Here is a 17,131-nt window from a genome sequence, read left to right as displayed (position 1 = left end):
AGGAGTCCCACAGGTTGGCTGTGTGCTGCATGAAGAAAAACTACCTTTTGTTTGTTTTAAACCTGCTGTCTATTCAATACACTTGGTGACCCCAAATTCTTGTGTTATGGAGACAAGTAAATAACTTTTCATTATTTACTTTCTCCACCCCCTATCATGATTTTATAGACCTCTGTCATATCCCCCTAAGGATTAGAAACAGCTCAGGGGGAAAGGACTGTACAGTAGAGGCCACAAGTAACGTGATTGGCAGTGAAAGAAATGAACAGCGAGTCAGCCTGGGAAGGTTGCAACACTCGGCGGAGGAGTACAGGTGCAGCTGCTTCCTCCCAGCTCTTTTGTCAAGCTGACAATAGTATTGCTCCGTGCTGCTGGAGCCAAAGTGCCCAGGTTGAACAGGCTCCCATTACATGTGGCAGAAAGGGCTAAGTCCTCTTTCAAATTATCTCTTATGGCAGGTAATTCCTCTGCCTCTGAAATACCTGTGGTAAGGTTTGCAGGGAGCTGCTGCATCTCACCTCTTATTTCAAAGATTTATGGAGCCGGAGCACACAAGGGCAGCTGCTGCTGCCATATTTTGAGAGAAAGGCATGCAGGACAGCTCTCTGAAAGAAAAAGCTCTAGAACAGAGACGCGAGTAGCCACGATCTCTATAAATGACAAGGCTTTCAGTGCTCCAAGAAGCCATCAGAGCAGATTTCATCTGAAGAAGTAGGTGTGCCCACAAAAGCTCATAATACCATCTATACCTTTTGTTAGTCTCTTAGGTGCTGCAAGACGATTCATTATTTTTAAGTTTTTCGATCTTTTATGGCTCTCGTAAAATTACATATTGGGTGTCCTCTTTCTGGTATGAGTTCCGAGTATATTTATTATGTCCTCCCAATACAAACAAAGACTTAATATTCATACTCTGCTGCACTGAAATAGTTCTCAAATCATTCATGATTTCAGGCTGAATTCGGACCTGGTGTGAGCAGGTGCCACTCCCCTGAGGTCACCAGAAGACACCTGCCTACTGCAGGGTTGGATCCCATGACCTAACACTGGCTATTGTTTACTAAATGGGCCTGGAAGTGATGATTGGGGTGAAGGTTGTGCTCAGGAATTGGGATTCGCGGCTAATCCCTATGTCAAAGTGAATAAGGAAGAGCAGCCAGTACCAGGAGGCAAAATCTTGTTTTCTCTGAATGATGTACATGTGGCTCTGTGTCCAACTGCAGTAGCTGCCTTCCTGGAGAGAAGCTGTCTGGTAGAGGCAGTTCAGTGACAAGCAATGACACCAGGCCACGACCCAATAAGCACAGCTATTTTCTGTCAGGAACCATGTTAGCCAGCTTAAGGTCCCTTATACAATGATAACACCATCTCACTTCTCCCTAGTGCCTTTACTCCAGAAGTATTCAAAAGCACTTTATAAATGACATAGATACGCATATACAGCCACATACCCTCAGACTCTGAAACACTGCTGCCTCTGGAGGTGGAATCCAGCAACTGTTCCATGGGGCACAGCCATATTACAGTTTAAAAAGAAAAGGTGTGAATAACCAAGACATGGGCCTCCCCAATGCAGTGAGTATGAAATGACATTTGAGGTTCAAGAGAGCGAAAGGGAGTTTTATTCCAAATGGAGGCCCCCCCAGAGAAAGTCCCAGCACTGAGGTCTGCTAGATAGAAGTACGCAATACAGGCAGTCCCCGAGTTACGCGGATCTGACTTACGTCGGATCCGCAGTTACGAACGGGGCCCTTCCTCTCCCTGGTCTCCAGCAGACCAGGGAGAGGAAGCAAAGCGGCGGAACACGCGGGCAGCGGACAGGGCTGTCCGCTGCCCACGTGCTCCGCGGCTTGGCTCTGCTTTGCCCCCCCCTCCCCTGGTCTGCAGACCAGGGAGATGGGGGGGGGCAAAGCAGAGCCAAGCCGCGGAGCGCGCGGTCAGCTGACAGCCCAGACGCGTCTGGGCTGTCAGCTGGCCGCGCGCTCCGCAGCTTGGCTCTGCTTTGCCCCCCGTCCCCCTGGTCTGCAGATCAGGGGGACGGGGAGCAAAGCAGAGCAAAGCCACGGCGCCCGAGGGCAGCAGGACAGCCACGGCGCGTCTGGGCTGTCCTGCTGCCCCCGTGCTCCGCGGCTTTGCTCCGGACACCTGTGGTACAGCAGCTGGGGCGGTGCCAGTTGTTCCCGTAGCGCCGCTCTGGGCGCTACTGGACCAACCGGGCAGCACCCCAGCTGCTCTGCCCCAGGCGTCCTGATTCAGCCACTGATGGTCAGTTTCAGCAGCGGCTGAATTAGGACGCCTGGGGCAGAGCAGCTTGGGTGCTGCTGGGTTGGTCCAGTAGCACCGAGGAGCGGCGGCGCTACTGGACCAACCCAGCAGCACCCCAGCTGCTCTGCCCCAGGCGTCCCCAAGTCAGTCGCTGCTGAAACTGACCAGTGGCTGACTACAGGAAGCCCCTGCCCCGGGCTTCCTGGAATCAGCCGCTGATCAGTTTCAGCAGCAGCTGACTTGGGGATGCCTGGGGTTCTTAAGTTGAATCTGTATGTAAGTCAGAACTGGCATCCAGATTCAGCCGCTGTTGAAACTGATCAGTTTCAGCAGTGGCTGAATCTGGACGCCAGTTCCGACTTACATACAGATTCAACTTAAGAACAAACCTACAGTCCCTATCTTGTACGTAACCCGGGGACTGCCTGTATATCACCGGGCTTCCGACCCCCAAATATGTCTCCTTAGTGAAGTATGCAGCGTAATCCACCTGGCAACAAGTTACCCTTTGGCTCCCCTCACTGGATCAAGATAAAGTGATAATAAAGACTCCATAGTTGAGTGTGGACTCTTTAAGCTCCCTAAAAGATTAAGATGCTAAAATCCCGTTAGAAATGATTGAGAACAGGTAGACAGATCCATTAGCTGGCTTTGTATGCATAGAATCCTAGGGCTGAAAGAGACCTCAGGAGGTCATCGAGTCCAACCCCCTGCATGTATGTGCATGAGAGAGATTTGCAGTGCTGTAGCCAGGTTGGTCCCAGGATAGGAGATAAAAAATATGTTCTCACTTTGCCTATTAGACCCATTTCTGTTGGGGAAAGGCACAAGTTGTTGAGCATCTCAAAACTCTTCTTCAGATGTGGGGAAGGAAACCAGAGTGGTTGAGATAAATTAAAGTTGGGCATACAGGGTTAAGATGTGGGAGAGGGAGAGCACATAAAATGGAGTGGACAACTGAGGGTCAGGAGGCAGAGGAATATGTTACAAAATTAGTGACTCTGTTGAGCACGTTTTGAGTGTCTACGAGAGTTAAGTTCCGAAGGTCATCTTTTGAATGTGTTGTGCAGGTTTCCTTTGTGGATGAGTACTTTGCAGGCAGGTATGGTGTGATCATTTCATGAGACGTGCTCACCCATGAGCAATATGGTATTTTTGGGTTCTCATTTTTCTGATTTTGTCATGCCCAGAACATCCATCATCCCTGACTGCAGGCATTGTCACAGAACCTCATCTTTTCTTTCCAACCCTTCCCCCTAGCCCACTTTTTTGCCTAACTTTCCACTACTCTAGAGACAGTTACCAAAGATTAAGAACATAAGAATGGCCATACTGGGTCGGACCAAAGTCCATGTAGCCTAGTATCCTGTCTTCTGACAGTGGCCAATACCAGGTGCTCCAGAAGGAATGAACAGAACAGGGAATCATCAAGCAATCCATCCCCTGTCGCTCATTTCCAGCTTCTGACAAACAGAGGCTACAGATACAATTCCTGTCCATCCTGGCTAATAGCCACTGATGGACCTAACCTCCATGAATTTATCTAGATCTTTTTTTGGAATCCTGTTAAAGTCCTGGCCTTCACAACATTGAACATAAGAACAGGGATACTGGGTCAGATCAAAGGTCCATCTAGCCCAGTGTCCTGTCTTCTGACAGCAATCGACGTCAGTTGCCCCCCAGAGGGAATGAACAGAATAGGTAATCATCAAGTGAGCCCATACATTTAATACATTAAAACAAAAATTAAACGCAAAGGAACTGATGAAATGGGTCTGTGTGAAACAACAAGCTTCTCGTCTTTCATGATTGCAGTTCTCACCTTTCTCAAACCTTTCTCATTCCTTTCGCTCATTCTCCTGAGTGTGTGTCTCATTTAAAGGGTCAGAGCCTTGAAGCTGGGACTCTCTTTAGTTGCTTGTACATCACCCTACTTACTCCTAGCGCAATATGAATGCATTGAATGCCCACAGATGCAGTAGCCTGGGGGCTGCCACCTTGTGGTAAGTGGCAAGTTGTTTTTCCCCTCGCACTGCTTTTATCCTCAGCTCTTCTAATACTCACCAGTGCATACGCACATTCCTCAAGAACTCCCCACCCAGCTGTTCACACCCGCGTAATGGATGGCCTGGCAGCTGTTTTCCACATATTGACAAATGTGCCCCCCTCAATATGTAGCAATCTATTAATTACAATTCAGCAGCAGCAGCTGATATGGGAGGCCTTATCAGAGACAGATGCACAGAGTCAGTGGGCAGCTGGACAGCAGGTGGAACTTTAACACGTACTTTAGCAGACTCAGGAGTACGTCTCACTTTTAGTTTCACATCAGCCTCAGATCGGGCAAGTAATCCTCTACTATTAGTAGACCTATTACAATGGTGAGCAGCAGCCCCAGGGAAGATCAGGGGCTCACCGTGGCCAGCACTATATAAACACACACATAGCAGCAGGCAGCACCTGAACAATAGACAAGACAGACAAAGAACAGGAGGGGAAACAGAAGCAGAAAGCTGAATTGCCCTAAGTTCCCGAGTAGGCCAGTGGCAGATCCAAGAACAGATGCCAGGGCCCTATGTCTCTAAAGTTTGCTTTTGTATTTTAATCCAAGCCCAGTGTGAATTGTTTGCAGGGGAGTCCAGGACAAATCCCGCAGGCAAGGATGCTCTGGTCCCTGGCTGAGGAGAAGCTTCCTTTTGCCTCTTGCAAGAAACAGAGGAGGAAGAGGGCTTCAGTTACCAACAACTGCACATCTAGCACCATTCATCAGTGCTGCATTCACTTTAACTAATAGTGCCCTGCCTCTTCCTGGCTCAGAGACTCTGCCTGCTCACAGCGAGTCCGGGAAGGATGTGGTTCACCGAGAGTCATTTTGTGAATTCGCCCCAACTGCTCAATTAATTATGCTTTAGCTTCAACATGAGGAAGTAGTTTCCATCCACCTTCTGCAGAGCATCTATTTTTAGTACAGCATAAGTTTTCTCTCTGCTTCATTCTCCTCGCTCACTGTTTGTATTGCCCACACAACAAGTCTGGGATTGATCTCTGCATGCTGACAAATAGTCTTAATCTAAGAAAGAGGCAGGATGAGGAAGGGAAAGGGGCTCTCAATAGCTAGACTAAACATCCATGTAAATCCAAGACAGTCACAGGCAGCAAACAAACAAAAGGTGCGTGTGAGGGGGAGGGGGAGGGGAAGGGTAAATCTAGGTGGATAAAAATACATCTGCTCTTCCCTCTTCCAATCCTGACTGCTCTGTCAGCACAAATTCAGAGGATTAAATTCATGCCTGTATTTTAAGAATGGATTTCCACACAGTCAGGGATTTCCTACCCCCACCGCAGGGATTTTGGCTGAAGATTACGCCGTGGCAAAGAACTTCTTGGCTGCCACCAAAGGTGATCCCTTGGAGAAGGGTACCAGCCGAGCAGTCGAAGGCAACCGAATGTGGAAAACAAGAGTTAGAATTTATTTGGGGAGATCTTTCAGGTACATTTGGCAATTCCTGCTTGAAGGATATATGGGACAAGAGATCAATTCTATCCAGCATTACGTCTTCACATGAAGACCTTGGACTAGGGCAGGGAATTGGGGTACTGCGGGGATTTAGGTTGTGAGCTAGGGCAGGAGGGGACTGTGATCTGGGGCAGGGGATTGGGATGCCAGATCTGGGAGGGGAGGGATATAGCTGTAGGAGGGGGGCAGAGGATTTGTGTATGTGGAGTATGGAGCAGGAATGGGGGGCATAGGGTTGGGGAAGGGAGGGACTGGGGTGCCAGAGGCAGCGTCTGGCCAGGAGACTTACAAGCCAGCAGCCTGTTCCTGAATCAGCCTCCCTGCCAGCCAGTGTTCCCTCTAAGTTGCGTGACAGCACAGCTTCCCTGCCCTGAGCCGCTGACTGGGCAGGGCTGATTAATCACCTGTGAAGCTGTGCTGCCACGCATCTTAGAGGGAATATTGCTGCCTGCCCTGCCCCCGCATAGGCAGTAGCCATGTGTTCTGAAGCCCCTTGTGCTTCATGGCTGCCTGTTATTGAAACAGAAACCAGCCAATGGGATTGTACTGGGGCAGGAGCAATTCCTAAAGCTTTATCCCTCACCCCTCCAGACTTACACTTTTTTAACAAAAAACTGCCCTGCCGCTGCATTTCTGAACAGTGTGCAAGTGGGGCAAGGCAAGTGGGGAGCCTGTCTGGGGCTCCCCACAGCATCCATGGGTTGGATCTGGTGGCTTGGTGGGCTGGATCCGGCCTGTGGGCCATATTTTCCTCAGATCTGGGCAAGGGTGTCCCTGCTCCAGGGTGCTCTCTGTGCGCTGGACATTCCCCTGAGCCAGTGATCACTGCATACAGGTCAAAGCAAACACAATATATTAAACAATCAATTAAAAAAACCCAAAAGAAGAAAGAAAAAATGGAAAAAGTGACTTGAAAACACGTCACTCCATGCTATGCCACAGAGACCTCACACAGAGAGTCTCTGGAATGTCAGGGCAGTTCACAGTCTGTTCCTTGTAGGTCATAGGCCTCCTTCTCAGGCTCTGGCTATGCTGCAGGTCAGACACTTGCTCTGGGTGGCAGGCCCCTTCTCCCCAGTATCAGCCTCCTCCCACACTCCTAGTCTGGCTTGCAAGGCCTCTTGGCTAGTGGAGTCTCCAAGCACCGGGCCTTTACCCTGGGTCCTCCCTGCTTTCCTCTGTTGCTCACAGGATCCAGCACCAGCATACTCCAGCCCCAGCTCCACTCTCTGATGCTCTGTGTCCCAGGATCTCTGGCTGCAACTCTTCTCCCGGCATGGATCTGCTGCTGGGCTGTGTCTCTGGCTGGCCTGGCTTTCTTTCCCAGCTCAGCTCAGGGCCCTGTTCTCTCCTTAACTCTGCCCCACTCTATCTGACCCAAGCAAATCCTGCACACATGGAGAGGGAGTCCCTTCGGCCTCCCCACTCCCTCATTAGCCTGCCTGCCCTGTCAATCAGGCTGCCCTGGAGTGTTCATAGAATCGTAGACTCCTAGGGCTGGAAGAAACCTCAGGAGGTCGAGTCCAGCCCCCTGCCCAAAGCAGGACCAACCCCAACTAAATCATCCCAGCCAGGGCTTTGTCAAGCTGGGACTTAAACACCTCTAGGGATGGAGATTCCATCACCTCCCTAGGGAACCCATCCCAGTGCTTCACCACCCTCCTAGTGAAATAGTTTTTCCTAATATCCAACTTAGACCTCCCCCACTGCAACTTCAGACCATTGCTCCTCGTTCTGCCATCTGTCACCCCTGAGAACAGCCTCTCTCCATCCTTTCTGTAACCTCCCTTCAGGAAATTGAAGGCTGCTATCAAATCCCCCCTCACTCTTCTCTTCTGCAGACTAAACAAGCCCAAATCCCTCAGCCTCTCCTTGTAGGTCATGTGCTCCAGCGCCCTAATTATTTTGGTTGCCCTCTGCTGGACCCTCTCCAATACGTCCACATCCTTTCTTTAGTGGGGGGCCCAGAACTGGATGCAATACTCCAGATGTGGCCTCACCAGTGCCGAATAAAGGGGAATAATCACTTCTCTAGATCTTCTGGCAATGCTCCTCCTAATGCAACCTAATATGCCATTAGCCTTCTTGGCTACAAGGGCACACTGAGTCATATCCAGCTTCTCATCCACTGTAATCCCCCGTCCTTTTCTGCAGGACTGCTACTTAACCAGTTGGTCCGCAGCCTGTAGTAGTGCTTAGGATTCTTCCATCCCAAGTGCAGGACTTGTCCTTGTTGAACCTCATCAGATTTCTTTTGGCCCAATCCTCCAATTTGTCTATGTGACGGGGTCGCGGAACTAGACGTATCCCCGCCACTAGACCTCTGCATGGAGCGGGGCGAATCACTCCCACCCCCGGCCGCAGCGAGAGCAAAGCTGGTGGCAGGAGCAGAGCCGGCGAACTGCAGCCCGTCCCCAGGCTGCGCAGCAGAGACAGCGAGCGACTGCCCGTCCCCGAGTTGCACAGGCACCTTGGACCCCGGGTGCTGCAACTCCGACGCAGGCGCAATGGGAGGCAGGTCAGGCAAGGACACTGGGGGCGGGGAAGGGAAACGGTCTTTGGACGCCGGCACAGGCATAGGGGGAGGAGCAGCAGCCATAAAAAGGGAAGATGAGGACGACAAAGCGGGCGGTAGGGGGGAGACAGGGATCATGGAGGAAGGACTGAGGACAAGAGTGGAAGGCTGAAAGAAGCCAGGACGCTCGGGGGTGAGGAAGTAGCCCAGGGCGGGTGGACGGAGAACTGCTTGCGGGCTGACGTGTTTAGGCGGTTAGCCCTGTCAGCCAGGTGGGTGGCGTCCTGACGGAGCACCCCCCACCTTAGGGCCCTGGGCTGGGGCTTGGAGAAAGGGTGGGCCCAGACCCTCCTCAACCCCCAAGTGGGGTGATCGTGCAAAGAAAAAGCGTTCATGACCACGCTGACTGAGGGAGCGTGGTCGGGAGGTCTGAGACAAGGACCGAGGAGAGAGGGGGGCCCCAGGGTAGGGGGACAGACCCTTTCACAGTCTACGTCACTCTGGAGTGTTGGCCTCTACTCATTGTTCAGGGCACTGTCAGTCTCATGGTCCTGATTTCTCATTGACCCTTCCTGGTTTCTTTGGTGCTGAGTTTTAGTAAGGGAACAACAGTCCCATTACATTTAGCTCCTAACTGAAATAATGAATCTTAGCCCAAGCCCATTCAGTCATCAGGCTGTGTGGAGACTGCCAACACACGGGGCCAGTTAGATCCAAGCATCATTGCAAAACCCCTTTGAATTACCTGTTTTACAAGTAAGAATGGCCAGCCCATACCAGAAACTGAGAGACTCATGTGGAACCTTGGCTCAAAGCCCTCTGTTTCTAGGGTGCCATCTAGGAAAGATCCGAAATGCATGAGAATTGAAGGAAGCAGCTGAGGACCAAATCAGAGGCCCCTGACAAAAAGTTCTCCAACTCAATGCGCCTGTGAAGGGCTGAGAGCAGGAGTAGAAGTGTTGGTGATCAAAAAGGGATTAAGCTGAAGGGGAAGGAGACCTGATGAGTTTCATGGAAGAATCTGAACTGCCGGACATTTACTCCTCACTATTTATATTCCTGTCTCGTGTGTCCTTGAGCCTGGGTGCGAGTGCCAGCCAGGAACCTTCATTTGGTACAAGTCTCCCACCTTCATAATTCTGCAAATCTATCGACAGCAGCTGAAAGAAGAAACTCCTCACAGTTGTGGCAAGTTTCTAGATTCCACTGTACTGACCCAGCCGCAGGTACATCTGGACAGGGCCCCAAATTGCCATCTCCACCAATACCGGGAGCAGCTCTGTGTCACTGCCAATGAGAGGCTCTTCTGGGGAATGGTTTAGTGTGCCCTCGGCTTGTTGGGACCTGCCTCTGGGCAGCGATGAAAGGCTGCAGATAAGGAGAGAGACTCTGACTCAGCCCTTTCCACAGTTCACTGGCAAATCTCCATTGACTGCCTGATATTTCAACAGAGAAGCCAGGCCAGTGGCAGTTCTGCTAGTGGGGAACATGGGATGTTTGCCCTGCACAGAGCAGGAAGAAATGGGGAAATAAAGACAAAAGCAGAGGTGGAAGGAAGCCAGTGCACCCCGGTGCAGTGCTCCAGCAAGAAGGAGCTGGCTGGCTGGGGTGCTCTGCTGCAGGAGGCGGCAAGCAGCACATTTCCAGCTGGGCTCCTGGGGCTCTCTGGCAGGCTGCTGCACTAAGCAGTAGGAAGGTGAAAGGGGCTTGCTAGGGAGGTGTGCCCCACTGGTCTGGGGCTGCCCCAGTCCGGAGTCCCTCAGGGTGCCATTTATGGGGGGCTGAAGCTCCATTCCTACCAATGCTTCTTGCTATTCCCTTCCCCTCACAGTCAGGAAGTGAGAGAAAAGCTCACAGCCTGCATTCCTCTCCCTCCTGGCTGGTGCAGGGAGGAGTCAGGTGCCCTTGCCCTGCCGCACTCCTCCCCACCCCCAACTGCTGGCCCAGACTCCTGCACTCCCCACATCCCTACCCCTTGCCCTGAGCCACCCACCCCACCGTTATATTTCTTATAGGTGCTGTCATATCTCACACACCCCCAGCCATGTGTCCTGCCGGGGAGGTGACAATACAACAGCACCCGTAAGAAAAGTAACTTACTTTCACAGCTGGATCATACCATGTAGAATCAGCTCCACTCTGTGGGCCACTCAGAGCTGCTAGCTCATCACAGGCCCTTTTCTAGATGACGGAAGGGAAGAAGCTGCTTCAAAGTGGCTCCTAGGTGTGGGTGACAGGGGGGACCTCCCCACGCTGCTGCCTGGGCTTAGGCAGGTTTAGTCCACGGGTGGCAGGGTTGCAGAAAGGTGGATGGTGCCTGGAATGGCCAGAGCCCCCTCTCCTTCCAAAGTCTCTCCCCCACTAGCCGTAAATGCTAGGATGGAGTTTGGGTGGAGGCTCTGAGCTGGAGTTAGAGTACTGGGTGCAGGCCCTGGGTTGGGGCAGGTGGGAGTTTGGGTGCAGGAGAGGGTGAGGAGTCAGGCTCTGGAAGGGAATATGGGTGTGGGAAGGTCTGGGATGGAGTCCAAGCGCTGAGCATTGGCTCTAGGCTTGGGCAGGGGGCAGCAGTGCAGAGGGGGTATGGGCTCTGGGAGGAAGGATTGGAGGGGGTATGGGAGCTTGGGGGAAGGAGCTGGGGTGTGGTGCTTACTTGGGGCATTCCCGTCTGGCAGCAGCTTTTAGGTGTGGGTGACGGGGGGGCATCCACACACTGCTGCCTGAAGGCACCCCCTCGAGAGCTTCCGTTGGCTGCAAGGTGCTCAGGACAGGGGCAGTGCATAGAGACACCCCTCCACTCTGGAACTGCCCAGACATGCTGCTCTAGCCCCACTGCAATGCTGGTGGTGGCAATGGGGGCCCCAGGCCATTTTAAATTGCTCTTGGTCAACAAGCAGGGACAAGGGATGTGCAGGGGGAGTGCATGGAGGTGGCAGGCAAGGCTGCCATGAGAGACCCAGCCCCAAATTTTGGTGGAGCCAGGCCCCAGGCCTATAGAACTCACCACCCATGACTGGCAGACTTTAATGTCACCTTCTAGGTGAGAAGAGCCTCGTCTTGACTACAGTTTGGCAGTCACACACTTGTAATAAAGGGCACTTCTAAAAGGTGCCAATAGCAAAAGGCAATATTGCAGCAATGGGCCAGTGAAGGAGGGTTACCCCACCCCACCCCACCTAAAAATGTGTCCTTGAACTATAGGCCAAATGCCATGGAGCTTCCACTTCTCTAAGGCTGTGTCTAACATTGGCAAGATTTTGTGCAAAAGCAGCTGCTTTTGCGCAGAATCTTGCCGCCTGTCTACATTGGCCACGAGTATTTGCGCAAGAACACTGACACTGTAATGTACAAAATCAGTGCTTCTTGTGCAAATACTCTGATGCTCCCCTCAGGGATAAGCCCTCTTGCGCAAGTGTTCTTGCGCAAGAGGCCAGTGTAGACAGGCAACATTAATTTCTTGCGCAAGACAGTGTCTACACTGGCACGGATGCTTTTGCGCAAAAGCACATCTTTTGCGCAAAATCATGCCAGTGTAGATGCAGCCTAAGGCTGTGTCTACACTGGGCCACTTATTCCGGAAAATCAGCCGCTTTTCCAGAATAAGGTGCGAGCTGTCTACACTGGCCCTTGAATTTCCAGAAAAGCAACGATGCTCTACTGTACAAAATCAGCCGCTATTCCGGAAAAACTATTCTGCTCCCGCTCGGGCATAAGTCCTTATTCCAGAACACTGTTCCGGAAAAGGGCCAGTGTAGACAGCCCAGTAGTCTTTTCCGGAAAAAAGCCCCGATCGCGAAAATGGCAATCGGGGCTCTTTTCCGGAAAAGCGCGTCTACATTGGCCACAGACGCTTTTCCGGAAAAAAGGCTTTTCCGGAAAAGCAGCCTGCCAATGTAGACGCTCCTTTTCCGGAAAAACTGAACACGGAATAATATTCTGTTTGAAGCATTTCCGGAAATTCATGCCAGTGTAGACACAGCCTTAGTGTTTTGTACGCTGGGAAACAGAATATGAGTGGAAGAGAAGGGATATGCAGTTGTTTGGACTGGCAGGTACTGGTTGGTAAGCATCAGAAGTAAATGCCCTGGCTCTCTGAAGAGAGTAAAATACGCCATGCTTTTCATGTTCTCCTGTCAGATGACAGATGCTTATGGTAAGAGGAAGGTTGGTTGGGTGGTCCCAGTATGTAGCTCTGTGTTCGAAAGATCAGAGCTCAACTCCTAGCTCTGCTACAGATTTCTGGTGTGACCTTGAGCAATCACTTAGGCCTACCATTTCAAAATCTATTTGGACTCAGCTTCTATTGGGTCTTAATCGCTTTTGGCCCCCCCTAATCTACGAACAGGGCAAATCTTCCACTATTCAAATTGTAAGCCTCTTGGGACAATCTCTTGTTTGTACAGCCTGTAGCTTAGTGCAGGCCCTTATCTTAGTTGGTACTTGTAGATGCTACTGTAATATGAATAAATAATGTTATGAGGCTAATATTAGGGCTGAATTTGACAAAAATTGTCTAGGAAATCTTGCAGTGCAAGTCCCTTTCTTTTTCCATTTCAGTTTAAAACTTCTCTCAAAGAGCACCTCCTTGGCAGAATGATTCCTATGGCTCTCAGAGAGACATGGATTACTGCTCCCATCGTGAAATCAGGCCCCATTCATTGCTGACAAATGTGTGTGGTTTATGTAAAACAACTTAAATTATTCCACAGGTGGGTTTTTCCCCCTTCTTCCTAAAACATTTAGCCCTTTACAAGGCAGTAAGAAAAGCAAGCCCAATGGAACATTCCTAACCTGATAACATTACCATTGGTTTTTTAATTAGGAGTTTATTAAATGTGATTTCATTACCACTTAATGAGCTTTGTTCATTAACACCTGCAGCTGTACCACTTCAGGGCATGATCTTCTCAGGTCTCCAAAGCTAAACCAAGTTGGATTAAGTCAGTACTTAAATATGCTTTCAAATCCAATCCCCACCCCCAACCCAGGTGATGCCAGAGGTGGCATCTGTGTTTAGCTTACATCAATGTCCTAGCAGAGTACAAGAATAAGCTGCCATTTTTGGATGAGAAGTAAAGCAGAGATCATGACTTCTGCTAGCCCATTCCTCAAGAGTCAGAGCATTAAAAGGTGTATGGTCCAAGCCCCATTCCAGTGGGAGAAATTACCATTCTTTTCACCTCTTTAAAAATTTGATTGGATCTAGTTTTCTCCACTCCTCTTAAGAACTGTTGTACAATGTCACTGTGTACAGTTAAGATATGCCTATGCTAGAGCACTTTAGCTGCCGCATAAATACCTGAATTGTTTGTAAACTATTCCATGTTCTCGCAAGACATTCTCAATCCTGTGATTTATTAGTGGAAAAGCGCGTACAAACAACCCCAGTTATAGCTACCTAACAGTTCCCATTCTTAAACAGCCTTTTCAGCTGCTTACAATTTTGAATTTCGGGGCTGGAATTTTACCAGTCTGGTTTCCTACTAATATTTTTGATAAGTTTGGCTCAGGTATTTTTCAATTGAAGGTAGCAAGTCAGAGGGGAAAACCGTTTTTTGTTCCCATTAAAGAAAAAATAAAGTCCCCTTTCTTTAAGCAGTCAGGCACAGAAAGCTGGTCTCCCACCCTGCTTCCTAGCACCAGAGCACACGAATATCGTAGGACTGGACTATATCAACTTAGCATAGGAAATAGTGCTGGCTGAATGTAAAACTCCACCACACAGATTTCAGCTGTGCTTGTCTGTACTGACATGTGTTATACCTGCTCAGGAGAGGCTATCAGATTAAATGAAAGCGCCCCAACCCAGCTGAATTCCAACACAGGATGAAAGTGGTTTGTGATTCTAAACCTGCCTTGAATGCTCCTTCAGCCACACAACTCCATTTACTTTATGGCACTACCCTGGTGTCTCTTTAAGACCTGCTGAGCCTCGTTGCCATGCTTCCTGCTGTGCAGTTCCTCAAATGCCCAGTGCTTCCTACATGTAAAACAACCACAACCCTGTGCACAGTTTCTCCTGGCCAGCCACAGAATGAAGGCATGTTCTCTGGCAGGCAGTTTGTTGCTCTTCCTAACCATTCCAAGAGGTCGGTCCAGCATGACTGCCAATGCAGACTGAAGCCGAGCAGTACGTTGAGGAAATGTCCTGGAACAATTTCATGAGGAGCAGACATCTTGGAAGGGGGGCTGATGCCTTGTGGAGAAATTAGAAACAAGCCAGTATCTTGTTAGCTTCTGGTTTTCCCTCTTTAACCCCTGAACCACGTTTATGTGCAAAGAGAAAGGATAGAGCACTAACCCTCCAGGCTGGAGACCTGGGGTCTATCTTCAGCTCTCTCACTGCCGGCTTAGACTTTCTGTATCCCTCTTGTCTGTAAGACCAAGTTCTTCAGACTAAAACTCTCTCTTGACTGTGCATAGGTTTAACACCCAGTGGAGATCACAGTTAGGGCTTCTACTCACTATCACCTGTGTCTGTCTGTTCAAGAACTCCTCTTATCATAACTTAGCAAGGTCAGGGTTTGATTGTGCCAGGAAAATGGGATGTGCCTGGAATGGGACTGCCTCTCATAAAACTATATAGAAAACAGAATAATCTGGCAGGTGAAAGGGGCTGGCTGTGGCACCCGCCACATCCTGGACTGCTCCAGCCCCAAGCCTCTCTCCCCCAGGAGCCCTTTAGAGCAAGAATGGACAAGGGGGAAGGACATTTTGTGCACTCCCCCGCCCCCTGGCCAATCAGGGCACTCCTGGCAGGTTGGGAGGAGACTTTGTGCACTGCCCCCTGCCACCAGACCCTAATCGGCCTGGGGGCAAGGGAGTGGCAGGACCTCCGTGGGCCAGATCAACCCACTTGGCAGGCTGGATCCGGCCTGCAGCAACCCTTTTGCCCACCCCTGTCTTAGAGAGTGCCCCCTCTACCCCCCAATTTGTATGTGGGCAATTCTGGGTATTCGCATTCAGCAGGGAGCAAGGGGAAATGTCCTGGAACAATTTCATGAGGAGCAGACATCTTGGAAGGGGGGCTGATGCCTTGTGGAGAAATTAGAAACAAGCCAGTATCTTGTTAGCTTCTGGTTTTCCCACTGCTGAATCCCTCACTCTGGTTGGGGAGCACAGGAGCTAGACAAATTTGGACCTGCTCCAGTCAGGGGGCATATAGCTGCAGTGGTCAGGGAGAGGTGCTTCTCACCAGACCCAAACTGCTGGGGTGAGAGGGTTGGGGTAGTCCTCCCCCCAGGGCAGCCTGCAGCCTGCACCTTCCATCTCCAGCCTCACCCCAGATCAATGAGATAAATGAAGCATGGACATTTTCATTTTATTTTCCAAAAACCAAAAATTAATTGAATTAAGGACCCAAGCTGCCTTGAATATTTTAAATAGAAAGGCAGGGGGAAAATATTTAAATAAATAAATATGAAAACCAAGCAAGGCTGGGAAAATCTTCTAGTACTAGGATAAGCTCTGCTGCAGGAGGTGCCATTTTTGGATGAGAAGTAAAGAAGGGATCCTGACCTCCGCCAGCACATTTTCCAGGAGTCAGGGTATTAAAAAATGTACAGTCCAGGCCACAGTGCAGGTGGAAAAAATGACCTTTCTTTTTGCCTTCTTAAAACTTCAGTTGGATCCAGTTTTCTCCACTCCTCTTAGGAACTGTCATGCAATGGGGCTGTGTACTGTTAAGATGTGTCTATGCTAGAAAACTTTAGCTGACTATTAGTTGCACTACCTTATGATGAAAGCCAGAGAGGGAGTTGCATGATATCCACAAATCAGCAAAAGAATGATTTGAAGAAAACATACATCAATATTCCTCTCCCACTGGTATTTCATACCCCCCAACAAGGTGAATATTTTATCTATCAGGAAGATTGGGACTGGGGGTGGGGGGGAAGAAATGATGCAGAACAGGCAGAAGTTGCAGAGCTCTCGTCTGGCCCTAGGTACATGGGTGGTCAAAACCAAAGGTTTCACGGAAACAATTTTTATTTTATCTGAAACTAAAAATGTCTATTTAAATACCATACAGCTGGCTAACTATGCAGATTTAATCTCAGCCTACACCATACAAGATCATAGGGCAAGCAGGTCAATTGCAGCCCAGGTTACAATTAAAAAGTACTTTGTGGTTAAAGCCATCCCTCCCTCCTATCTTTTATTAGGCTGAATATTTTCCATGGTGCAGCTGCTTTTAGTCATCTTTTATTTTAGTTTAAAGTACGGCAGGACCTCCCTAATTCATCCGAATGACTAGGAGATCTGCTGAAAATGACTCACCACATGGAAGAACTAGGACTGGGGAGAAAGCAAACAAAAAACCCAACAAAACTATACCGCACCTTTGTTTGGTTGACAAGTGGAATTTAATTTTAAATCACTACAGCACATGTTCTGTGGTATAATGAGGTCTCCCTACAGTGCATTGATATCCAGTGTTTGCTAAAAGTGGGGCATGAAGAATGCTAACAGGAGTTTTGGAAAGGATATAAAATTTCATGGTGAAGGGCTTAAGCAAATCTCTACCTATTAAAGATCAGGGTAAGAACTAATGTGAAGGGCAGATTATTCCATATCTGCCTGCTCCAGTGTTCTTGCACCTCCTACTGACACAGTATTACCATAGTAGAGGCAAAATACTGGACTGGATACCTTGAGACAGCTCAAGTCTGACAATTCTTAGATGGCTGTACAGGAAATCATGTGTACATGCATTTTCTGACATGGGGGATCATTGAGTTTCTAGCATGCAAGGCCCCAAAATTACCCTCTTCTGCCACTTGGATTCTGTTTGATGAAACATGCTACAGGTATATAGGCTCCCAGATTGCTATTCA

The sequence above is a fragment of the Pelodiscus sinensis genome, chromosome 4, assembly GCF_049634645.1.
Source record: "Pelodiscus sinensis isolate JC-2024 chromosome 4, ASM4963464v1, whole genome shotgun sequence".
In the NCBI taxonomy this organism is placed as follows: Eukaryota; Metazoa; Chordata; order Testudines; family Trionychidae; genus Pelodiscus; species Pelodiscus sinensis.
Note: the sequence above shows the minus strand (reverse complement) of the source record.